Source organism: Notamacropus eugenii, chromosome 3, assembly GCF_028372415.1.
Source record: "Notamacropus eugenii isolate mMacEug1 chromosome 3, mMacEug1.pri_v2, whole genome shotgun sequence".
NCBI classification, from domain to species: Eukaryota; Metazoa; Chordata; class Mammalia; order Diprotodontia; family Macropodidae; genus Notamacropus; species Notamacropus eugenii.
In genome coordinates this window covers 373,525,532-373,550,851 of record NC_092874.1, presented here as the reverse complement: position 1 = coordinate 373,550,851, position 25,320 = coordinate 373,525,532, and positions in this window count along the sequence as shown.

The following is a 25,320-nucleotide window of genomic DNA, read 5'->3' as shown; positions in this document are numbered from 1 at the left end:
ACTTTTCTTTTAATGTTTTATTGCAGGCTTGTCCATTGGTAGTAATGCTCCACCAAAGCATTAGGCTATGTCTCATCATGATGTGGAGCCAGCGGAATCAGCAGCACTGAAATTTAAATAGTTCCCACTAAGTTGGAAAAGATTCAGATAAAAGACCCATGGGGTGAACTATACATATGTCTTCTGAGGACAAACCTGTATAGATTTGGAGAGAAATATCAATAGAAGATTGACCTTGCAGTGATAATGTATTTTGGGGCTTCAAGCAACCCATTAAAGGCATTTACTAAGGTCTAGACAAAACTCCCCTCCAAGCCCTATTTTGTAGTCAGACAGTTCGGTTAAAAAGCATTACTTATTATTTGTTAGGAAGGCAATGTGCTAAAAGCTGGGGATACAAGAAAAGAAAAACAGTGTTCTTGTTCTCAAGTAGTTCACATTCTATTTTTTTAAAGTTTTTCTTTAAATTATTTAATTTAGTTTTCAATATTCACTTTCCTAATCTTTTGAGTTTTAAATTTTCTCTCTATCCTTCCCCTCCCCCCCAAAACAGTGTGCATTCTGATACAGGCTTTAGATATACATTCCCATTAAATATACTTTCACATTAGTCATGTTGTAAAGAAAAATTAGAATGAATAGGAGAAACCACAAGAAAGACAGAAAAAAAATCAAATAATATGTTTTAATCAGTATTCATACTCCAAAGTTCTTTTGCTGGATGTGGATAACCTTTTATATCATGAGTCTTTTGGAGTTTTCTTAGATCCTTGCACTGCAGAGAAGAGCTAAGTCTATCAGGTCAGTCATCAAACAATGTGGCTGTTAATGTGTACAGTGTTCTCTTCATTTCACTCAGCATCAGTTCATATATGTCCTTCCAGGTTTTTTTGAAGTCCTCTTGCTCATCATTTCTTATTGCACAATAGTATTCCATTATATTCATATACCACAACTTGTTCAGCCATTCTCCAGTTGATGGGCATCCTCTCACTTTCTAATTCTTGGCCGCCACAAAAAGACCTGCTATCAATATTTTTGTGCCTGTGAGTTCTTTTCCTCCTTTTATGATCTCTTTGGGATGCAGCCCTAGAAGTGATATTGCTAGGTCAAAGGTATAGTTCACATTCTAAGGGGGAAGATACATATGAAGCATTAAGTATATCTAAAATTTATCAAATAATAAAAGTAGTTAAAATCTACGTAGCTCTTTTACTTTTACAAAGCACTTCACACATGTTAATTTATTTGATTCTCATGATAAATTTGTAAAAAAATTACTATTATTGTCCTCATTTTGTAGGTGAGGAAAGTGAGTATGAGAGAGTGACTTAGCTAAGGTCATATAGCTAGAAAGTACTGGTCTGTTGGGGGTGTAAGCTCAGTTCCATGTGGACAGTCTCGGGCGGGTAAAGGTGAGGACTTCTAAACCTTAGAGTTCTCATGAGGCCCCCCAGGGAACAGCAGGGAATTGGGGTGTGAGACCGGGCTATCTCATGCATTTCCGCCTCTTCCCATGGGAAACATGCTGGGAGAGAGCATCCCTGCCCTTGAGATTGGCCCGGGGTCTGAGCACCCCTATTGTTGTCTAACAGGCACAGTATTCAGGTGCAAACTATGTGGCAGGAGAGCTTAAATAGGGTCAGGAAAGCCTGAAGGCGCTCTTAGCGCTGAGGGGCCCTTAGAGGACAGAAGGCCCCTCTTCCCTCTCTCCTTTCTTCTCTCTTCCCTCTCCCCTTTCTTCTCTCTTCCCTCTCCCCTCTCTCCCTTGTCCACTTCCACTTCCATTCTCTTACTGTAAGATCTTTGCCTCCTTGGGAGATTTCTCTCTCCTAAGGAAGAATTCCCCCTGCACATGTAACCAAGACCCTGAATAAAGCTTAACCCTTGTTCGACTCTGGAAAGTCTCTTCTCTCATACGTTTATCTGGTTTGTCCAGCCGAAGACCTGCGATAGGTAAGGTAAGACTCAGGTAGCCCTTAGGCCTCTAGCCCTGACACTGGTCAAGATTTGAATTAAGGTCTTCCAGACTCCAAATCCAAAAATTATCCATTTTGTTATCTAGCTGCCTAGAGTTCATGAAAGTTGAATATAATCTCAAAGAGAAGGAATAGTGGAGGGAAACTCTAGCCTGCAAAAAAAAGGATTTCAACTGAGCCTTGAAAGAACCAAGGAAAATAAACCATGGAATTAATTAGTGAGGAAGAACATTCCAGCAAAAGGTGAGAGACAAGGACCAGCATGTAGGCTAATGTATCTGGATTGTAGAGTTCCTGAAGGGAAATCAAGGAAGACTAAAAAAAAAGTAAGACCAGGCTTAATTGAAAAGGACTTTAAATACTCAAAAGAGGATTTCCTATATGATCCTAGAGGTAACTACAAGGATCTGGGGTTTACTGAGTTGGTGGGGGTTCTGTGGGACAGGTCATATCTGCACATCAGGACAATCGTTTATCAGCTGAGTGGAAGGTGGATTGGAGTGAAGAGAGATTTGTGTCAGGGAGATAATTAGAAAGCTATTTCAACAGTACAGGAAAGAGTAGATGATGGGCTGCGTGAGTGGAGAGAAAAGGACTATGTTGTGAAGGTAGAAGCAAGATTTGATGATTTTGGGGGTGAGTGAGATTAAGGAATCTAGGACTGACCCTAGGTTGTGAAGCCTAGGTGACTCAGATGACAATAAGAAAAAAGGTAGGGTTTTTTTGGTGGGGGGCAGGGAAGATAATGAATTTCTATTTTGGACATTCTGAGCCTAAGATACTTATGGGACATCTAATTCAAGATATCCAAAAAGTAACTGATGGTTCAGGACTTGGGTTTGTCCTTTGTTCTCACAGGGATGTCAAGATAACATGACTTACAGTTGACTTTGATTTGAGTGAGGGAGGGCCATGCAAAGTCCTTTCTCCTCCTGAACCATCTGAGTCCAGTGACATGACTGGATGGTGGCCCAGGATGCAATAGGAGACCTGCTTAGTAAGTGCTAGTTGACTGATACACAGAGAAAAGGCAGCCTCAGTACTCTACAAGAAGCCTAGCAGAAAGCCCAAGGGGAATTTCATGAACACCCTTAAAAAGTCTGTCTCTCCCCACCCCCACCTCCTTTCTTTGGAGAGATTTTCTATTAAATGTTCAATTTTTCCTACTTTGCTATTTGTACTTTTATGTAACACAGACTGCCTTTGGCCATTTCTAGAAGGGTAAGTAGCTCACATTTCACGTCACCCCAAGGTTTTCTGCCATCCTTAATGGGCACTGGCAAATGGCTCTGGCCCCTTCTGATGCTGTTCTCTCAAGTATAGGGGTTGATGCCCTGCGCCCCAGTTCCACTTAATCACTAACAGTTAAATTAGCTTTTGCAAAGGAGTATTTACATATTGCATAACCACAACCATAAAAACTTACTGAACAACCTATGGATAGTATATAATCCTTCTTTCCCTATACCCATCTCAGTCTCTAGGGAGGTGAAGGGGATTAGAAACATAGATTATAGCTCAGTTCCCTTAGAACACAGGCCCAGTTCCATCCAAAGCCTCAGTGGGGCTCCAGACCCAGGGATCATGGATTCTTAGGCTTTCCCATAGGCCTATCTGCATTATCCCACCTACAATCCTAGCTCCCAGGTTGGTGGCTTGAATTCTGGGGGTCTACTCCAACCCCATGGGGCAAAATGGGGAGCAGTCCTTCCTCTCTCACCAGTTCAGTTCATGGTGATCTTCACCCATAGCAGGAAGGAGGGCAGAGGAAGAGAAAGATGACCTCAAGTTTAAAGATGTAGCCTTTCCAGTGGTGCAATCAAAGGAAGCTACACCTACCCCTGGTTCAAGACTAAGGCTGGATACAAGACTCTCTGAATCATCTAGATCAGACCTGCACAATATAGAGTCCAGGTCAAAGACCTTTGGGTGGTTGTCACATGGGTGGCCTGGCACAATCACTGGTTGGTCCCCGAGGGTCACATGACAGTCGCCTGCCCTCCTTTGATGGACATCTAAATGAGAGCGTTATCTACATAGAGATGATAATTGAATCCATGGGAGCTGATGAAATCACAAAGTAAGATAGTAAAGTGGGAAAAGAAAAGAAGGCCTAGAACAGACCCTCGGGGCATATTTGGCATTAATGGGCCTGCTCTGGATGGAGTGATGTGTCAAGAAGGCGGTGAACCAGGAAAAAGCAGTCCCTAAAAGGCGGAGAAGAGAGAATAACATGAGAGTTAGCACAGAGTCAAAGGTTGTACAAATGTGGAGAAAGATGAGGAATGTGTAAAAGAGCATTTGATTTGGAAACTGAAAGATCATTTGGTTCCCTAGGAGAGAGTAATTTCACTTGAATGATGAGGGGGCAGAAGCCAGGGTTTAGAAGTGAGAGCAGAGAAAGCAGAGGCATGGAGTGTACACAGCTTTCTCAAGAAGTCTACTCAGGAGAAGAAAGTGAGGCAGCCCTCCCTCACTGAAATCAGTCAATTGCCAGTCATGTCATCATCTTGATGTCACAGTCCTCTTCGAGAATGAAGGACAAACACAACAACTGAAAAGGGAAGAGAAAAATAGGACATTAGCTACTGGAGGTGGTTTGATGAAATGAGTACTTTTTTTTGGTAAGACTGAGATATTTGTGGATAAGTTTGTAGGCAACAGGGAAAGAGCCAGTAAATACGGAAAGATTAATGATTACAGAGTGGGAGTGTTACAGGGACAACCTATTGAAAACAGAAGGGACTTGGATCAAGGGGGTTTTGCTTTGTCAAGAAGAGCTACCTGTTCATGTGAGATAGGGATGAAGAAGGACATAGTGGGAGATGTGGAGACTCTTTTCTAGTGCATTCTATTCTTTTAACTCTTCAACTAGAAGATGGGGCAGGGATTCACCAAGAGAAGTAATGATAACTTGCAGCAGAAGCATTTGGCAATAGGGGGTGTACTTGCCTAGGTGGTTCTGAGCCTGAACCTCTTGAGTCCTTGTTTACCTTCTTTTGGCTCTTCTCACACATCCTTTTCTCACAAATCATCATCTAGCAAAGCAGAAAAATGAACATTTCTAGGCTTGTCAGGTAACTTCTGGGTTGGTTCCTGAATTCTCATTATACTTCCTCCAGAAGATAAAATTTCAATGTGTCTGGAAAGATTCAGGTTGAGAGGGGAACAGATAGTAATAATAGTATTTTTATAGCATTTCAAGGTTTATAAAGTACTTTGCAAATGTTAATTCATCCTTATAAGAACTCTGTAGGTACTATTATTACCACTGTTTTATAGACAAAGAAAACGAAGCATATGGAATTAAATGATTCTCCTGTCTACCAAGCTAGTGTCCAAGGCTAAATTTGTACTCAGGTCTTTCTGACTCAAGTTCTAGTGTTTCCTGCATCACCTAACTGCCTCAGTAAAACTGTATATGTGCATGTGTGTGTGTGTGTGTGTGTGTGTGTGTGTGTGTGTGTGTGTGTGTGTGTAGGTATGTGTTTGTTGAGAGTGAGTATGGGTGGTATAGGGTACAGGGAGCAATAGCTAGACTGAGACATTATTTGAATGTTCTAAGTTTCACAGGAATTAGGTGAAAGGGGCATATAGGTCACTATCTTGGCTTTCCTATAGCACATTTAGCTTTATACTTCTTGGAGGTGAAGTAGAGAAAGAACCACATTGGGAAACATATTGATGGATTTCTGAAAAATAGTAAGTACCTGAATGGAAGCAGGCTTAGGGATATCAGTCTGAATTATTAGCCCCTGGGATATAATATGGGATTAAGGACATTCTTCTGAAATTGATTAATTGTAGGGAATAAGTATCGCTGTTTTACCTTTGTAATTCTACTGCCTTGTACTTGACACAAAATAATTACTTGTTGGATTTATTTTTTGTGGAGAGTGGACTAATAAATGTGCGATATTCTTAGGAGTGTTATACCTGGAGTGAGAGTCTATGATTCAGAGTGTGAGAGAGAATGAACTGTGTCGTGGCTACAAGTGATTATAGGGATTATTTTGAGACTGTTCAGATATATATTCCTGTTTTATGGGTCACTCGAGTTATGGATCCCCAGAAGGTTGAGTCTACTGCTAAAATGAACTTTGACTTGTGGGAATATGGGAAGAGTGGGAAGTAAGACAATGAATCCAAGTATATCCATACAACTAATGAGATTGGGTCTGACCTGGTCCTTGTCACCCTCCCCCCATGAAATTAATCTATTATTTGGGAACAAATATGACAGGATCCTCTCAGATGTTGAATATTTGAATGAAACAGTTGGGATCATTCAGTAGTCTCTGATGAAGGAGAGAAGTCAACTGGGTCAGTAATTTAGAATTTATCACGAGTCAGTGATTCTTTATATATCTGCGTTTAGTTTTAATAAAGACCCACATTATAGACTCCACCCTTTTTTAGATACAGTTCTTTCTAATCATTGATCTCTTAGAAATTTATTGTATGATCACTTGAGAAAACTTCCCTTCTCATATCCTAAGCAGTCCTTTATACTCTGTACTATATTGGGTCATCACAATCTGATATGTTTCTTCTACCGCCCTACTGATAAACCTACTGCCCTCATTAACATTTCCTATAGGTCTAAAAACTTGTCAGGACCATGAGATTTCTCCTACTCCATGGTCTCCTGGAGCCATTTTTTTTATTTATTATTATTTTTTAATGTTTAACAATCACTGCCATACAATTGAGATTTTATCCCCCCTACACCTACCCCCCACTACCCCCCTCCCTCCCCACGACTGCATATAATTCTGTATAGGTTCTACATATACTTTCCTATTGAGTATATTTTCACTATAGTCATGCTATGTAGTCAGACTAAAATAAATGAAAGAAATCATATAACAAATCAAAACATGATACACAAACACATACACATACACAAACATGATCTGCTACATTTTGTGAATGACTTCCATATTTCTTTCTCTGAGTGTGGAAGGCATTTTGCCTTGAGAACCACCTTTGGGATTTTTTTTTTTATAAGAAGTTTTGGCATTATTACAAAATTCCAAGTCTACCAGAAAAAACTCTCGCACACTGTGGTCGTTGCTGTGCACAAATCCTGGAGCCATTTTTTAAAAATTATTCAAATCACATGAAACTGCTTCCCAGGATATCTAAGATAAGGAGATTTGATTTGGAAGACACCCAAGGCTCCCTTGGTTTTACTACACAGGAGCTGTTACAATTTTGCTATCCCCAAAATGCTTCTGTTCTGCACTTCCATGCCTACTTTTTGTCTCTCTCCTTTTATTTCTCCTGGGTTGCATCTTATCATAGAGATGTGACAAACTCCTAGTCTGGTATTTAAGAACTCCAGCATGACAGAAAAAGTGAAGAAAACCTTGATGGAGTTTAATCACCAGTTGTTTTTTTTTTCATATTATGTTATCTTATCTATAGGATTTCAGGAATTCTTGTGTAAGCTTTCTGAACAATTGACAGCTACCAGTCATATTTCAAGGAGAAGGTCCTATAAAAGGACAGTCTAATTTGAGATCAAATCCTAAAGAAGGATAACTTCACCCTCCATTAGCATTAGGACAGAGGAAAAAAAATCACTATGTATTAAGTTATATCTTACCTTTTGTTACATTTGGTACAAACTCATGATCATGTGCAACTTTTAAGTGAAATAAACTGGGCACTTAACTTTCTGAAAAGAAAAAAATGATTAGAAGTCTTTTGTATGAAACTTTAAAAACTTTCAGATGAAATATATATATATATATACACACACATATATATCAGCATGCACATGTATGTATATACATATATTTCTACGTATTTTAATGTATATATTTGTGTGTATACACACATATGAATTATATGACAAAGCTAACAGTAAATTTTCAAATACCGAATATTTGATGTTCAGGTAGGATATAATTTTTTAACTTTTTCTTTTCGCATCTTTAAATGAAAAGAAGTGTAGTATATATTTGTATTTTTTTATTTTTACTAAATCTAGAATCTTTCTGCCATACTCCAATATTTAAGAATTAGATTTTCTTTCAGGATGTACTTTTCATTAGAACCAAAAAAGTAAAGCAGAACAGAAGATTTTGTCCCTATTTGGTATGTGTGAAACTCTCAACATGACCAGTACCAAAAGTCAAGACACAAATTACCTTGCCTTCACTGTGTTGCTCCAGCCCCAATTGGTTGGTTTATATTCACTGCATCAAGTGGTAGCAGCATGGAACAGTAGAGAAACAGTACATTTAGAAGCAGAAAGTCTGAGATCAACTTCATGTTTGGTCACTTCCTCTCTAGGGGACTTTCGGCAAGTTATTTCTCTTTTGACCTGTTTTCCCATCTTTCAGTTGAGGACATTGTACTCAGTGACTTCATATTTCTTCCAAGTTATCACTTTCAAGAGGGATGGCAGTATAGTAGAAAGAATAACAAAAACTAACCTTTGCATAGTACTTTAAGATTTGCAATGCACTTTGTAAAGGTTATCTCATTTAATCCTTACAGCAACCCTGTGAAGTAGGTGCTATTATTATTACTCTTTTACAGATGATGAAACTGAGGCATACAGGAGTGAAGTTACTTACCTTGGGCCACAAAGCTAGTAAGTGTCTAAAGATGAATTTAAACTATAGGTCTTCCTGAAGCTAGGTCTAGTACTCTATCACCTATACCACCCAGCTGCTACGTTGGCAGTAAGGGAAGACCTAGGGCCAAATCAGGCAGAGAGTGCCAATCCTGGAGTCAGGAACACTCATCTTCCTGAATTCAAATCTTACCTTTGGACATTAACTAGCTATGTGACTCTGGGCAAATCACTTAACCCTATCTGCTTCAGTTTCTTCATCGGTAAAATTATCCGGAAAAGGAAATGACAAACCTAATGCCAAGAAAAACCAGTCACGAAGAGTTGGACATTACCAAAATGACTAAAAAATAACAACAAAAGGGTCAAATCTCTCTTTGGACACAAGTTTTATGACCAAGCGCAGGTCATTTCATCTCTTAGAACTTTTATTTTATTAGTTCTCTTTTGCTAATCTACAAAATGGAATCAAGTAGAGTAAGAGTTGGATTGAAATAGACATCACTCCTGCAATCCCAGGTACTAGTAAGGCTGAGGCTGACTTGGGATCTGTTGAGCTTTAGGAGTTAAGAGCTGTAGTGCCTGAAGCCAATGGCTATCCGCATTAAGTTTGACATTAAAATCATAAGGTCATTTACAGTCAGGGGCTAGCAGGATGCCTAAGGTGTCATGAATCAGCTCAAGGAAGAAATCAATCAAACTTTGGGTTTGAACAGAGTGCAATCAGAACTCCTAGAGGACTTCGCACTTCAAGCTTGGATGAGATAGGGAGACAATTTTCAAAAGAAAATCTACAACATGATAATAATGACTAGAAATCTGACCTCCAAGCTAGAAGACATGAGTTCAAGTACAGTTTTAATAGATATTAACTGTGTGACCCTGGGCAAATCACTTAACCTTTTAATGCTCTAAGAATCTCTTTAAGATTGTAAGTTGTAGAGAGAGTGCAGTCTTCCATAACTGAGGGAATTTCTTCATTTTAAAGTCCCTTTTACAAATGAAAACACAAGTTTTGTCTCTATCCTTAATGTGTATGAGATGCTGTGTGTTATCCTGAAGAGAGAGCTGGCCTCAGAGTTACAAAAACCTGCATTCAAGTGCCATCTCTCACACACTCTGACTGTGTAACACTAGAATTGTCACTTAAATTCTCAGTGCCCTAGGCAAATTTCTAAGATATAATTTGCATAGAAAATACTGCTCTCTATTGGCAAAGAAAATTTCTCACCTGGAACTCCTTAGACTACTGGAATCATAACTATAATAATAATAGTAATAATAAAATGCTTATACATAATTTTTAAATGTATGACAGAAGCATGTACAAAAGCTAAAAATAGATCATTTTGATTACATGAAACTGAAAAGCTTTCACACAAACAAAATTAATGACACTAAGTTAAAAAGGGAAATGGTTCAATGGGGATGAGGGGGAATCTTCCTGTCAAATTTCTCTGATAAAGATTTGATATCTAAGTTTTATAAGTAATTGACATATACACATATGTATCTACATACGTATTGTATTCCTATATATCATGTGCACATACATACACATACATATAAAATCAAAAGTTCATCTATCTCCCATAGATAATTGGTGAAAGGATATTAACAAACAGTTCTTAAAAGAAGAATGACAAACTACTGACAACCATGTGAAATAATGTGTCAGATAACTAATAATAATAGAAAGGAAAATCCGAACAATCCTTCACTGGATACCCTGCAAATTGGCAAATATAATAGATGATGGAACCAGTCAATGACAGAAGGGTTGTGAGAAAATAAAAATATTTAGAGCATTGTTCATGGAGCTTTGAATCAATCCAACCATTTTGGGAAGCAATTTGTAATTATGTAAAGAAAATAAGTAAATTGTCCATACCTTTTGACCCATATCTTCTGCTATGAGACTCATACCCCAAGTATACCATGAACAGGAAGAAAGTATATTCTCCACATACACACATATGCCATCATATTTATAACAGCATTTTTTGTGGTAGAAAATAATTGGAAGCAAAGCAGATGTCCATTGTTTGGGGACTAGCTAAAAACTGTGGTACAAGAATAACACAGACTGAAGTAACAGAGACAAGAAAATAATGTACAGTGGCACAAGGTGTTACTCAGGATAAAGCATCAGCCTTAGAATCAGGAGGACCTGAATTTAAATCTAGCCTCAGACACTTGGCATTTACTAGCTGTGTGACCCCAGGCAAGTCACTTAACCTCAATTGCCTCACCCTTCTCTTACCAAAAAAGAAGAAAATAATATACAAAATGACCACAGCAAAATAAATGGAAACAGCGACCACCCCCCTAAAAAAATCAAAAGTGAATATAGCAAAATAATAATTTTTAAAAAAGCATGGCTCAAAAAAAAAAAAAGAGAGAGAGAGAGAGATGTGAGAAGACATATCCACCCTATCCCTTTGCAAAGGTGGGGGTTCAACAAGTTTTGCACACTCCAGATATTTACGTATTTTCGTAATTTCTAAAGGTCTCTCTGTCTCTGCCTCTTTCTGTCTCTCTGCCCTCCCCAATTCTCATGCGTACACATACACACACACATATACACATACACATACACAAACACATACACACACACACACACAGAGTCTCTGAGCTATAAGACTAACCAGTAAAAGAAGAAAAGGGTAGGACTAACTAATCTGTAAGAGAGGAAGAAGATACCTAGAAGTGCCATCAGCTCCAAAGTCATTTCAGAATAGAAGACTCAGGTTGAAACGTTGCTGTATCCACCTACCTAAAGACTGAGGGAAATCACAAGATAAGAATTGCTCTTTCTTCAGCTTCCCCTCTGAGTGCCTGTCTAACCAAAGACTTTATCAAATAATTTGTTGTTTCGTTACCTACACATTTCCAGAAACCTGAATTTTGCCTAAACAACAAGAAGGCCACAGGTTAAGAAGGGATAGTTATAGATGTAAATTAAGGCATACAGTTTAACCTCTGCCTAAATACAAGGGTTTTTATTAACTAAAGTGTTGGAGTAATTGTGATGGAATTTATAAATTTTTTACCTAAAACTGTATAGAGTCACAAAGGAACCATATAGATGTAATGGATCATTAATATTGTTCTTTATGATAGGACATCATAGTACTAAATTATAGGATAAACTAAGGTTATTCAAAAAGGCTAAGGACAAATATAGAGGTTTATTTGTTATGTTTCTTTGGGAAAAAGAGGAGGATCAAAGAAGAGATAGGATTGCCGGGAGTAGGGAATCAGTATATGATAAATGACAAAAAATGACAAATAAGAACTGTCCCATTCTAATTTGCTACTTGTTTTTCCTCCTGTCTTTTGAACTAGAAAGGACAAAACTAAAATAGCTAATAGAGAGTTAATACCCAAGATAAATAAGGAAATACTAAGTGAGCAACTAGCTGCCCTTGACAAATTCAAGTTACCTGGGTGAGGTGAACTGCATCCTCACATGTTGATAGAATTGGGTTATATGATTGCTGAGCTACTGTCAGTGCTATTTGAATGATTATGGAAAATGTGAGAAATACGCCAAAGTTGGAGAAGGACAAATATTGTCATGATTTTCGAAAGAGGGGAAAATAATATAGTATGAAAACTATGAGCCAGTGAGATTGCCTTAAATTCCTAGGAAAATTCTATGATTCACTATAAATATTCAGAAACATTTTTGATGCACATCTAGGAAAGAAACCACTGACCCAGAATGACTTTAGCAAAAATAAGGCAGGGCAAACTAACCTCCTTTACTTTGTTCCCCCTTCACCCAAGGTTTCCTAAACATGTAGATGAAGAGAATGTCGTAAATGTAGTACAACAAGTTTTATCAAGGCATTTGACAGTCTTTCATTATTCATGTGAAAAAGGATCTAGACTAAAAAATATATAACATCATTAGAGGAATTTGGAACTGATTTGAAGTGGGCCCATAGCAGTAGTCATTAATAATTAAATGTCATTTGGAAAGGTGATTTCCTCTTGTCTCTATATTGTTTAACTTTTTTTAGAAAAATCATTGACTTAAATAAAACCCTAGATTGTATACTTATCAAAACTTCAGGTGACACAAAGCTGCAATAGATCTCACACTGAATTATGGTATGGATTCTAAAAGATATTGACCAAATAAAACAATGGACCCATGTTAATATAATGAACTTTAATTAGGATAAATATAAAGCCATATTTTTGTGATAAAAAGTTATCTTCATAAAACACAGAACACCAAAAAATAATTTGATATCTATTGGTCTGGTAAACATCTAGGGATTTTAGCGAATTTTAAGTTCAGTATGAGCCAGTTGTGTGATATTCCCCATATGCTTTCCCATGGTCAGATTGTATTTTGAAGTATAATATTCAGTTCTGGAAATAAGAATTTAGGAAGAAAAGTGAGAAAGAGATAATATCAAGATGAGAACAGTCAGGAATGGTGAATGACCTTTATTTATGTTGTGTGAGGATTAGTTGAAGGAACAGGGGACAGTTAACCTGAAAAAGAGAAGTCTTGGGGACAAATAAAGGCTATCTCCTAGTGTTTGAAAAGTTCTCATACTTAAGAGGGATTTGTTCTATTTGGCTCTAGAAGGCAGAAATAAGAATAATGGGTATTAGTGGAAAAGGTAAATTAAAATGTCATTTCAGAAAATTCTAATAATTGGAAATATCCAAAAGTGATATGGTCTGCCTCAATAGATATTGTTCTCCCTATTATTCCCCCAGATTAGAGTTCTTAAGCAAAGGCTGTATAATCACTTTATGAAGATATCTTAGTAGAGATTTTTTGGGGGGGGGATTTGGGTAGAACTAGGTAATTACTGGGTGTAACCACAATGTGATAGCCACAGCAGCTGCTATTGAAATGTATGTGTATTTCCAGGGCAAATTCACAAAATATAAATTCTCTTCCTCAAAGACAAAATCAAAATATTTATTCGGATACCAGGAAGCCAATTCCACCGTGGTAACAAGGAAGTTCATATACATTACCAATAAAGGGAGAACAGCCATCCCCAAATCTTCCCTCCATCAGGCCTCATGTCAAACAAGCTCCCTTAGGCAATTTCACTTCCTCTCTCACTCACATTAGCTGCTGTGCTCTGCTCTGCCTTCTGCCTCTCTCTCATTTCCACCTCACTCTTCCTGCTGTACCCTTCATGCTCCAACTCTTTGGCAAGCTCTGGGTCAGAGCTCAAAGCAGGTCACATGTAATTAAGGGGCAGAGAATATCTTCAAATTCCCTTAACATTATATTGGGACAGCTAGGTGGTGCAGTAGATATAAGACCAGGCCTGAAATCAGGAAGATCTGATTTCAGATCTAGCTTCAGACACTTAGTAGTTGTGTGACCCTGGGTAAATCGCTTAATCCCTATTTGCCTTAGTTTCTCGCCTATAAAATGAGCTGGAGAAGAAAATGGCAAACCACTTCAGTGTCTTTGCAAATAAAACCTCAAATAGAAAGGAGCAGAACCAGGAGAAATTTGTACACAGCAACAACCACAGTGTATGAGGAATTTTTCTGGTAGACTTAGTACTTCATTGCAATGCAAGGACTTAAAAAATTCCCAATGGACTCTTGAGGCAAAATACCTTCCACATCCAGAGAAAGAACTGTGGAATTTGATCACAGAATGAAGCAGACCATTTTATTTTGTATCATGCTTTGTTTTGTTTTGTTTTATGATTTCTCCAATTCATTTTAATTCTTCTATGCAACATGAATAAAGTGAAAATGTATTCAATAGGAATGTATGTGTAGAACATATATAAAATTATATGTCATCTCAGGGTGGGGAGTGGGGAGAGAGGAGAGGAGAGGGAGGGAGGGGAAAAATCTAAGGTGTATGGAAGTGATTATAGAACACTGAAAAAATATAAAATAATTTAATTAAAAAAAAGAAAACCCCAAGTGGGGTAAAGAAGAGTTGGCCACCACTGAAAAATGAGTGAATCACAACAGCAAAGGTGACTACTGAGGTTTTATCCAACAGAAAATTTTGGAATTTTATGATTCTACTTGGAAGTTTGGGAGGTAATTTGAAAAATGGTTAACAACCATTTTTGTCACCTCATTCATATATCTTGTAACATACTTTATTTTCTATATTAAGTATATGTCTTTTTACATATCTATGATTTATTTTGCTGGTTGAGAAGTTTGAGAAGAAAATTGTGCCTTGGGAGTAGTGTTTGAAAAGATGGTGAACATGAACGAGATTATAATTGAATATGACAGTAGAATAATATAAACAAGAATTCAAACTAATGTAAATTCTGTGAGTTGCTCTTAGACACTGTTCACCACCATCATCCTCATCCTCATCATTCTCCTCATTTTACTGGGTACTTGGGGGCCATGGGAAAGGAGAAAGTAGACCTTGGTGGAAAAATTGAAAGTGGGACGTCAATTACCAAGTTCATATCCTATATGATTTTCCTAGGTGACCTTGATGGATATATAGCAAGTACTTTGGCTAACTAATGCTTCTTTGGAAGCACCCTTAGTTCCTGTATTGCAAATTAAATCAATTAGTGTGACTGTGATTCATTGCATAACTAGCGGAGTAAAATAAGTTGGAGAATGTTGAAAAATGCTTGAAAGTGTCTCCATAGCACTTCCATGACTTACTATCATGATTCTGCTGGACGTGGTCTCTATACCCTCCTTCATGTGAGGAATTTATCAACAACTCTCTGCATACACTTATAGGCCATCAGGTGTGTTCATACAGAAAGTTTGCAGGTAGATAATTTAGCAATAAATGACTCCCAAATGTTGGGAAATTTCATGTGGAATGGCACTGTAACATGATAAAAAGTTATATAACTGTGTCAGATTTGGATCACAGCCATACGAATATATTGGAGAAATGAATGGTCACTAAATTTGAGAGCTGAAATGTTGGATGATAAATAATCTCTTCAAAGAATTTTAGAACTTGATGCTTTTTACTTCATTTGCCAGTGTAGATACAGTTTAAAATATTCAGTCTTTTATGTCCTTCCCCAAACTATGATTACCTTCATATCATGAAGTTTTACTGAGTTATATTCTGGAGAATTTGTTGTTTTTATTTTTTTTCAAAATCAAGGCAATACATGGGTGACTGTGCTCAGAATTACTCTATGTTTTTATAAGTATAAAAAATTCACACTGCATGTGTTTAAACCTGGATTTACAGTGCTATCACTGATTATAACTTAAATATTATTAAAATGAAATATGCAAAGTTTAAGAAGAACTCTAAACAAAACATTTTGTTTATACTGTTAGAGCATCTGTTACTCTAACAGACCCTTCTGTGTAATTATTGATGAGGTCTATATAAAACAGTGCTTACTACTAAATAAATGGCTTAAAAAAAAGCCTTTTAGTCCCTGAAATTGAAACTTGTTCTCAAGCTTGCATGTACATATGATGCCAAGGGAATGCACCATTTCCAGTCTAAGTGGTTAAAAAAAATGGAGAGTAGGAACTATTTTGATATAGCAAAATTAGACTGTCAAAAACGATCTTCCACCTGTTTCAGCTGAAATCACATAACTGACTCCAATGCTGCAGGTGTAATAAAGTCTCAAAGGTTCTCCAAGTTGAAAAGACCATAACATAACTTTACATACCATTAACTTACATGGTACTGTAAGTACCTTCTTCTAGTTCTTCTACTTTTAATGGCAGTGCAGTAATAGAGACTTAATTTCTTCACTGAGGAGTCACGTTGCTCTTAAAGCTTGTACTTATTTTACTTGCTTATAATGACTTAAAATTCAAATCACAGTCACTAGGAGTGCCAGGAGGACCAACATTGCCAAGAAGATCGATAGAGACAGGGGATGTCTCTAAGGAAACTGAGCTGACACTATAGGAATTTTTTTTTAGGAACTACAGCATAACAATCTGAATTAAAGGGGAAAATTAATAGGAATATTTGGACAAAGGCATTAATTAATTAATCCCCTGAAAAAGTTTTTTTTTAAATATAATATTCCACCAAAATGGTAATCTCAAAAATGTATGATCTGTGTAATGAAGGGAGGCTTCTGGACCATAGACTACCATGTAGATGAGCTTTTCTGACTATCACAGTGATATATTTCTTTTAAGACCTTTCCTGGGGAAATGTAAAAGAAACATCATGAAAATAGACGTATGGGTGGAATGTTTTTTTGCAAATTAATATAACATTAGATGGAAATTCCTGTCTTATGTAGACATTCTTAAATGACTTGTTCAACCCTCTCTTTTGTTTTCCCCCACATGCTAAAAGGAATTAAAGAAGTAAAAGGAGCAATCAGGAAACACACCTTGGAATACAGCATGAATGCCCATGGCTGGGTACTAGAGGCAGTTGTATGACTTTTATTACATTCTTCTGCTTAATACTACTAACGTAATAGGCAGAAGCCAAAGAACAACAATCCCTATTGGGAAGCCAGAGGCAGATGACCTAAATAGCTTGATACTTAATTCTCTAAGATCAGCACAATTTCTCCATAAGGTTTGTTAGTAACTTTTAAACCCCAACTTCTAATATGGTTCTGAACCCCAAAATAAATCCCGAGTCTTCCAACCCCATCAGCCAAAAACCCATAAATATCTGTCCTTAGTCCTGTCTTCTTTGACTGTCTGAATCAATCAGGCTTAGACCTAAAATGAATTTGTCTGTGGCAACTGTTTCCTCTTTTTTTCTACTACTGTTATAGTTCTTGTTGCATAATCTCTTTTAACACCTGGAATGGTAATTTAAATGGGAAAATCTTTCCCATTCATAAATAGGCAGGAAGGATGGAGAAGAGCTGAGAGCAAGTTGTTCAGGCTACTCAGAGTTGGAGAGGACACAGGCAAGCAGGCAGTTAGGCTCCTGAGTGTTTATTTGTGGGAAGGTCCCATCATGGGGTGGGAAGGCTTGGAAATGGCTTTGACCCCTGTGGTAAGAATGTGTATTGACTTCTTGGTCACTATGACTGACTTTGCATTCTGGTGTTGGGATTTGGCTTCCTGGTGTCTGAATAAATGATTTTCTTCTGTCTTCTATATGGAGAGTCTGCTATACTTTGTAATTGAGAACTACACTGGCATATTCATGGTCACCACCAGTGCTGTGAATATTGCCTTGGCAATTCAATACCCTACTCCTTACTATCTTGTCCCATAATGCCAAACAAAGGTTGCTTTGAGTTTTGATTTTGAGGCCCAGGCCAGGTTGGCCTGTTCTTGAAATGCCCAACTCTACCTATTCTCATGCCATTTCTATACTGTATCAAAGTTCCCATTTTTGGAAAAATTGTAATCCAAAATATCTGGTTCCATAGCCCGCCTCTGATATTTACTAGTTATAGGAACATGGGCACCTCTTTAGTCTTCAGTTTCTTATTCTGAACAATTGTGATATTAAAACTTATAATATCTATCTCAAAAGACTGTTATGAGAAGCAAAAATAATAATGCCTGTGAGCACTCTGTCATGCACAAAGCACTATTTAAATGGCTGCTATTTAAATTAATTTACAGTAAGATATGAATGTCTGAGATTTCAAACCCTCTCAAGAGTTTGGGCTTTTAAAACTTTTGAAACATTAATAAGTATAGATGAATCTCAATTTGGTAGAATATTAGGTAATATCAATAAAGTGAAGTAAAATTTAGCCTGTTCAAGGAACATCATTTGAGATGAAAAGCTCCTTAACTAAAAACCCATAAATCTAATATCTCCAGTTAGACCCTGAACTTGACATTTTGGACTTAATTTTATATGCAGGACTTAGGTAGCCCCTGTTCCAAAGCCTATTGATACGAGACTCTCTCATATTGGGAGAAGAATGTCTTGATCTGTCTGAGGGGCAGGGCGGAGTTGGAAGAATGGAAGAGCTCCGGTTTTCTTCAGTCCTCTTCAGGACTTTTCAAGCATCAAGTTGCTTCAGGCACTTCATGTTTCCAGCTTTGAAAGGGAAGACGGAAGAGACCAGCCCCACTACAGTTTGCTGAGAGAAAAGACTCTGGAAAGATATGCATGGAGCTAGCAGTTTCTTTCTTGTCCTGTGCCAAACCTGTTACCCTAGAGACTTTGGGGATTTTTCTCCTTAGGTAAGATCTAGAACTCCCTGTCTCGGTTGAGCTGAGTTATCTCACTCCCAAGAGGAGAGTTTCTTCACTCTGTATTGATCTGGTATGCATTCTCCTATGTATACCTTTTCTAATTTCTATTTTGTTTATGATTTGGATAAATGGGTTTCTTTACTATTCACTATGCTTGTTGTCTCTCTCTACATAGTATAAGAATACCCTTTATATTTAGTACATGATCTATAAATCAGTAGTATGGGGCCATTTACAGCAGAGGGAGAGAGTCTTTTTTATGACAATAGATTCTAAGAATATTTTTATTATAACACAATATGATAATTGACACATAATAGTAATTCATTAAGAAAATTTTCAATTATAGTCTTAGAATTGTACTGTTTTAGAATAGAACTATTCCTTACAAGTCAGTCATCTAATTCACAACTTTCTTTTTTATAGCAAAATCCAGAGTCCTAAAGATTAAATTATTTGGTAATTATTGTTAGACTTGGGACAAAAAATTAAGTTTTCTGACTCTCAATACAAATCTTTTCCAACTAAGGCAGGGACATACATTACAAAGGATTTTATCAAAAATTAGTTAGAGTATTAAGATTTTAGTACTTTGCATTTAGATCTTTTTGTATTGAAACCATGCCCAGAAAGAATACTTTCTTCCTTAAGCATGCTATATAATTTAACTTTGTGTCAAATCAATTTGATGTTCAATTAGTAAGTGCCTACTAAGTGCAAGGAAGTGTAAATGAAATATTACTATACTACCTTGCACTTCTAGTTATTTAAAAAATATTTAATGACCTTTATCTTTAATATCCTATATTTTTCATTGATAGTTTAGGTTTGTTATTACACTGTTACCAATGAGTAAAAATAAGACTGGAGAAGTTCACTAATTTGCTTAAAGTTACAAAAAGTTAAATGATCACATTCAGTTCAGAATATATATCTCATGCCTTTTTATTTTCCCCATTTAGCTCAAGCTAAGCTCTTAAAAATGGAAGTTAGCTATCCCTGGGAGATGAATGGTCTGAGTAAACTTACCTTAGATAAGTCCTAAAAGATCCAATAATAATGAAAGATCAAAATAAAATGTAAGTGATTCCATGTTTAAACATCACCAGAGGAATTGAAAAGGAGCCCCTCCCCTCTTTTTTCTTTTCTTCCTTAGCTATGTGGGATCTAGTTTCACTCTTTCAGGTTTGATAAGGAAAACTAAATAGAAGAAAGTTCATTTCTTCTGAATATAACAGGAACAATATGAACGTAATTCTAAATATATTAATTTGGGCAGCCCTCCACCAGAAGGTATGATGTACTGACAAAAGCAATGTTTTTTAAGCCCATCTCTGACACTTAACAGCTGTATGAACATGAGATAGTTATTCACCTCCCTAATCCTCCATTTTCTCATATCCAAAAGGGAGACAATCACAATTGCAACAGCAATTTCTCAGGATGGTTGTGAGGAATTTTGCAAACCTAAAAACACTAGAAATACCAGTTCACAATATCAGTGTTGTTAGTCTAAATGATGTATATTTACATGGCCACTAGTGCATTTTTCAAATATACAATTTGTACTTTAGCATAAATCCATTTTATGTACTACACATGATTTTTGCCACTAAATTTCTTTGCTTTTTGCCTCTAGCATAGACGCAGGCAAAATTAGAATGTTCCGTATTATACAATAGGTCTACTTGCTTACATGGATATTTTAAAATTTTGGCTAAGTAATTCTGCCCAGAATGAAATACTAAAGATGGAATTTACATGAAATCACTCCCTATTGCTATTCACTCAATAGGATAGGCTAGAACAAAATTATTTTTAAGATATTCCTATTTTAGGTGTGCTATTACTAAATTTTATGTCTTCGACTTACAATGTCAGCTAAACATTACTCTTTGTGCCTATTAATGTCTAATTATCTCCCAACACATAAAACTTCATTTAAAATCCTCAAAATCATGAATCAACTTGCAGGAACCATTAACAGTACCAAAATATAAAGTATTATTATTAGTAGTGCATGAGTAGAACTACCAATGTAGGCTTACAGAACATATAATTTTGCATTTATACCTGTCTGTAGATGCACATATATGGACATACAGATAGGTAGGTGTTAATAGGTAGATATTCCTTATAATAAATACAAATATGTAAAAGTACATATTAAGGTACACCAGATGCTCCTGTTTGTAAATGTCATTATGTTTTAAGCCCCCAAATGCTGTAGGACCTCAGCAATGAGATCCATGTTCACATAAGAGTGACAGCCTAGCAGTCCATTTGAAAAATAATGGATTGAAGACATTTTGCCCCAGCTACAGCACACAGTTGAAAGACACCTCATTAAGTTAGTCTATCAGGACCTATTGTGGACTATGAGTTGATCTTAGAGCCAACTGGGAGGAAAATAGAGTGGATCACCTTTGGGAAATTATGCAGCACTTGCATTGATTCTAAGCTGCTTTCTGACACAAATGTCCATCTTTTAAACAACATTATTCTCCAATTCTTGTTGTGATTCTACAAAATTTAAAACATTATCATCTCAGAAGAATAAAAAATTGTAGTTGAACCAAAGGACAGTGGAAATTCATCTTGTGACTCTTGTTGATAAGATGTGACCCAGTCCCATCCAGTGGTTTCACTGTAAGATTGAAATAGAATAAGACATTTATAGAATATCTAGCATCTAACAAAAAGAAGTTTGCTTAATTATAATTTGGAACAGATATTTAGCAAGACATCTGTGTAATTCATTGCGTTAAGCTCAAGTTTATGTAAGACACCATCTTTGTCCACAGCAAATTTATAGTTTAGCAAGTGTATTTAGGGATAAGGGATAAAATCAAGGAATGATTCAAAAGAAAAGGTGACACTGAAGACTTGAAAGAATGGATTTCATAAGGCAGATATGTGGATGGAGCCAATTTTAAGTGTCAAGTAAGAATAGGCAAAGTGACATAATAGGAACAACTCTGGCAACAATCAGAGATAAAGCTAGACAGGCAGCGTGGAGGTAGATTATGGTGGGTATTAACTGCCTATATAAGAAAAATACAGAGAAGCATGGGAAGACATAAATGGGTTCAGAGTCAAGCAAGCAGAACCAGGAAAAAAATACACACAGTGACTATGATGTATTAGAAAAGACTAAAAAAACTGAGAAATGAACATTGGATAAATATGTTCATCAAGGTTGGCCTTGGAGATTAGTTGAGAAAATACATGTTTGTATTTTCTGTTTGTAAATGTGGAGGCTTAGGAGGTGTGAAAATTTTCATGTCAGATGTGATTGATTTGTTTATTAGTTTTGTAGAACTATTTTTCCTTTATCTTTTTCTCAAAGGATGAATCAAAGGATGTGGGATATATTAGAAAATGAAGGAAATGTAAAAAATAGACATTAATATTCCTATCTCTATATGTGGCTCTTGGAGAGGGGAGAGAGAGGGGGGGAAGGAAAAGAGAGAGAGAGACAGACAGACAGACAGACAAGCAGAGAGAGAGGAGATGAGAGCTAGAAGGAATAGGATGTAGGATGGGGAGAGGGGGAGAAGGACAGAGACAAAGGGAGAGGAATTAAGGGAGAGAGACAGATTGACAGAAAGAGAGAGAGACGGAGACAAATGGAGAAGGTAAATGAGACAGAGATAAACATGGACAGCAACAATCAAAAAAAGATATTTAACACCTATATTTATTCAACATTTTTTTCTTAAAATTTTACAGCCCAGTGTTATGTCTGGGAAATCATGTACATGTGTTTTTGTGTATGATATTGCTCTGATTCCAATATAGTTTTGGTCATGTTCTCCATGATATTTTGAAATATGTATTTGTAATATTATTTCTAATATATTCATATATAAATACATGCCATTTGTCACCTTTTAATCTATGGTTGATATAAAGAGCTTTTGATGGATAATTCTAGGCAGTTGAATATATTTTGGTAGGAATTTAGTAGGTCCAGATTTTTATACTCTGAAGTGACAGGTTGCACCATTTTTACCATTTTATTGCATAATTGACATTGACCATTAAGGCCGAACCTTTCAGTAATTTCTGTTGGCAATGACCTGAATTATTCTAAATTGCCTTCATAAACCCTTCATTCCACAAACAGAATCAGAGCAAACAATCATTTCTTCTTTTCTTCTTTGTTGACATATTGTTAGTTGAGCTCATGTAGATGTTTCCCATGACATCCTTTTTCATTTTATTTTTTGATCTTTGTCATTCTGTATATCCAGAGCATATATTTTGCTATATTAAACAAATATATTTTCAGTTACATTGAACAAGTTCAGTGAGGGTTACTTGTTATCAACCTTGACTAATGCTTAGTAAATGTTTATTTGTTTAAAAAATATTTCTGTAGATTTTTGACCTGTTTATCATGTACTGTAATGATGTCTTTCAGTGTCCTTTCTCCTTTTTGGTAAGGAAATGCTAATGTTATTAACTTCTTTAGGGATATAAGCCTGGTGTTTCTTTAATTGAACTTTTTAAAAGATAATTTCCAAAACATTTTACAGTTTCTAAAATCATTAAGACTGGCATTTGCATGGGTGGTGATTACTTCTACTGTATTACAAGCATTCACCTTTGATTTGAAGATAACACTATCTTAACATGCTCAGGTTCAGTTTTATAATCATACCTTTATGCCTAATGTATATTGCTGGTAGGGAACCAAGGTATTTTTAAATATCAGAGTCATTGTTGTTCTGTAGTCATTTCATTTGTGCCCAGAATCTTAGCAGTTATGTCTCCACAGCCACCTGGTCTCCAGTTCCACCAAGTCAGCACTGGGGGTTGATTTTTCAGATAAGCTGGATGGGCAGGGCTGCCATTCAGTGTGAGATAAAAATCAGTTCTCTCGGGGCCTCTACGCAGGGCTGAGGTAATATTCATCTCCTCAGTGCCCCCAGGGGTTTTTACACTCCAACAATGGATGCAGGTGGCTGTACAAGGCTGTTAGGAACTGCTGCAGCCTGTCCTATGTGGCCTCTGTAGCTGCTGCCTGAGGCTGGCTTCCTGGTCGGCTGAAAAAACCCAGTGACTGACCTTTGGCACCTGTGAGTTGAGGGATCTGTGGACTGTTGCTGCTGCAACTGGGGATTCTGTAACTGGAGATTCCTCCCCCAAGGTATCCTCCTCCCAGAGTTGTGCCGCACCACGCAGCCAAGGCTGAGCTGGGCTCTGCTCCATGTCCAGTGCAACCGACATTTCCCGTGGGCTTTTCAAGTTACCCTGGGCTGGAAATCTCCTCCACTCTGTTGTTCTCCACTTCTGCTGCTCCAAAATGTATTTTATGGGCTGTGTGGAGAGCGCCTGTTTATGTGTGTCTTTCTACTCTTTCATCTTGGCTCTGCCCTGACTATTACTTCTTTGCTAAAAATTCTTCAGGGAGTGATAGAATTTGTCGTTAGCCTCTAACCTAGTTATATAATATTATTTTCTGTTAGTCCTATTCATACATAACACTTTCAGGTGAATGAGACTCAACTCTTGCTCAAATTTCCCATGTCATCTTCAAAATCTATGCATTCATTCAAACTGTCAGGAAAGAAGGAAGGAAGGAAGGAAGGAAGGAAGGAAGGAAGGAAGGAAGGAAGGAAGGAAGGAAGGAAGGAAGGAAGGAAGGAAGGAAGGAAGGAAGGAAAGAAGGAAGGAAGGAAGGAAGGAAGGAAGGAAGGAAGGAAGGAAGGAAGGAAACTGCATTGCCCACCTGGAGTTGCTCAGTTGGGTGCCCAGTGCTGCAGCTACTACTACTCACAGGTTGTTGTTTATCCTTCATTCTAAAAGAGGACCATGGCATCAGGAAGGTGATGTCATGACTTGTAAATAAATTGGATTTAAGTAAGGGAAGGCTGTGCAAAGTCACCAGACTCATTCTTCCTCTGGAGCCATTGATGTCCAGTGGCAAGATACAGTACAGGATAACTGGAGATGGCTCCAAATACTGTGAGACTTTGATCTTTTTACTTAATGTCATTCCCAGCTTGCAGTGTATCAATGGCCATCTCCAGTCATCCTGATCTACACCTTGCCACTGGATTCTAATGGCTCCAAAGGAGAGAGCAAGTCTGGTAACTTTGTAAAGCCCTTGCTCAGATGAGTTCAATTCACTTCTAAGTCATGGCATCACCTTCCTTAGACCATGATCTACTTCAAGAATGAGGAATGAACAAATAGAACCTTTGGGGGAGGAGGGTGAAGCCAAGACAGTAGAGTAGGAGGATGAACTTGCTCTACCTCTACCGTCATAGCCCATAAATACTTGTAAAAATGGCTCTAAACAAATTCTACAGCAAAAGAAGCTACAAAACGACAGAGTGAAAGATATTTCCAGCCCACAACAGCCTGGAAGGCTAACAGGAAATGTATCATACCAGGCTCAGAGCAGAGCACAGCATGCATGGATTGGCAGAGACAGAATTGGAGCAAGTTTCAGGGAGTGGAATCATAGGTATAAGCTGTGGATCCTAGATTTCTCAACCAACAAATGCCAAAGACAGCTTCAAAGGTCAGTGAGAAAGTTCTTTCACCTGGGTAAGAAAGGAGCAGGGTTCACTCACAGCCCCAACACCAGTCCCAGGGTGGTGGCAGTTATTGGAGCAGCAG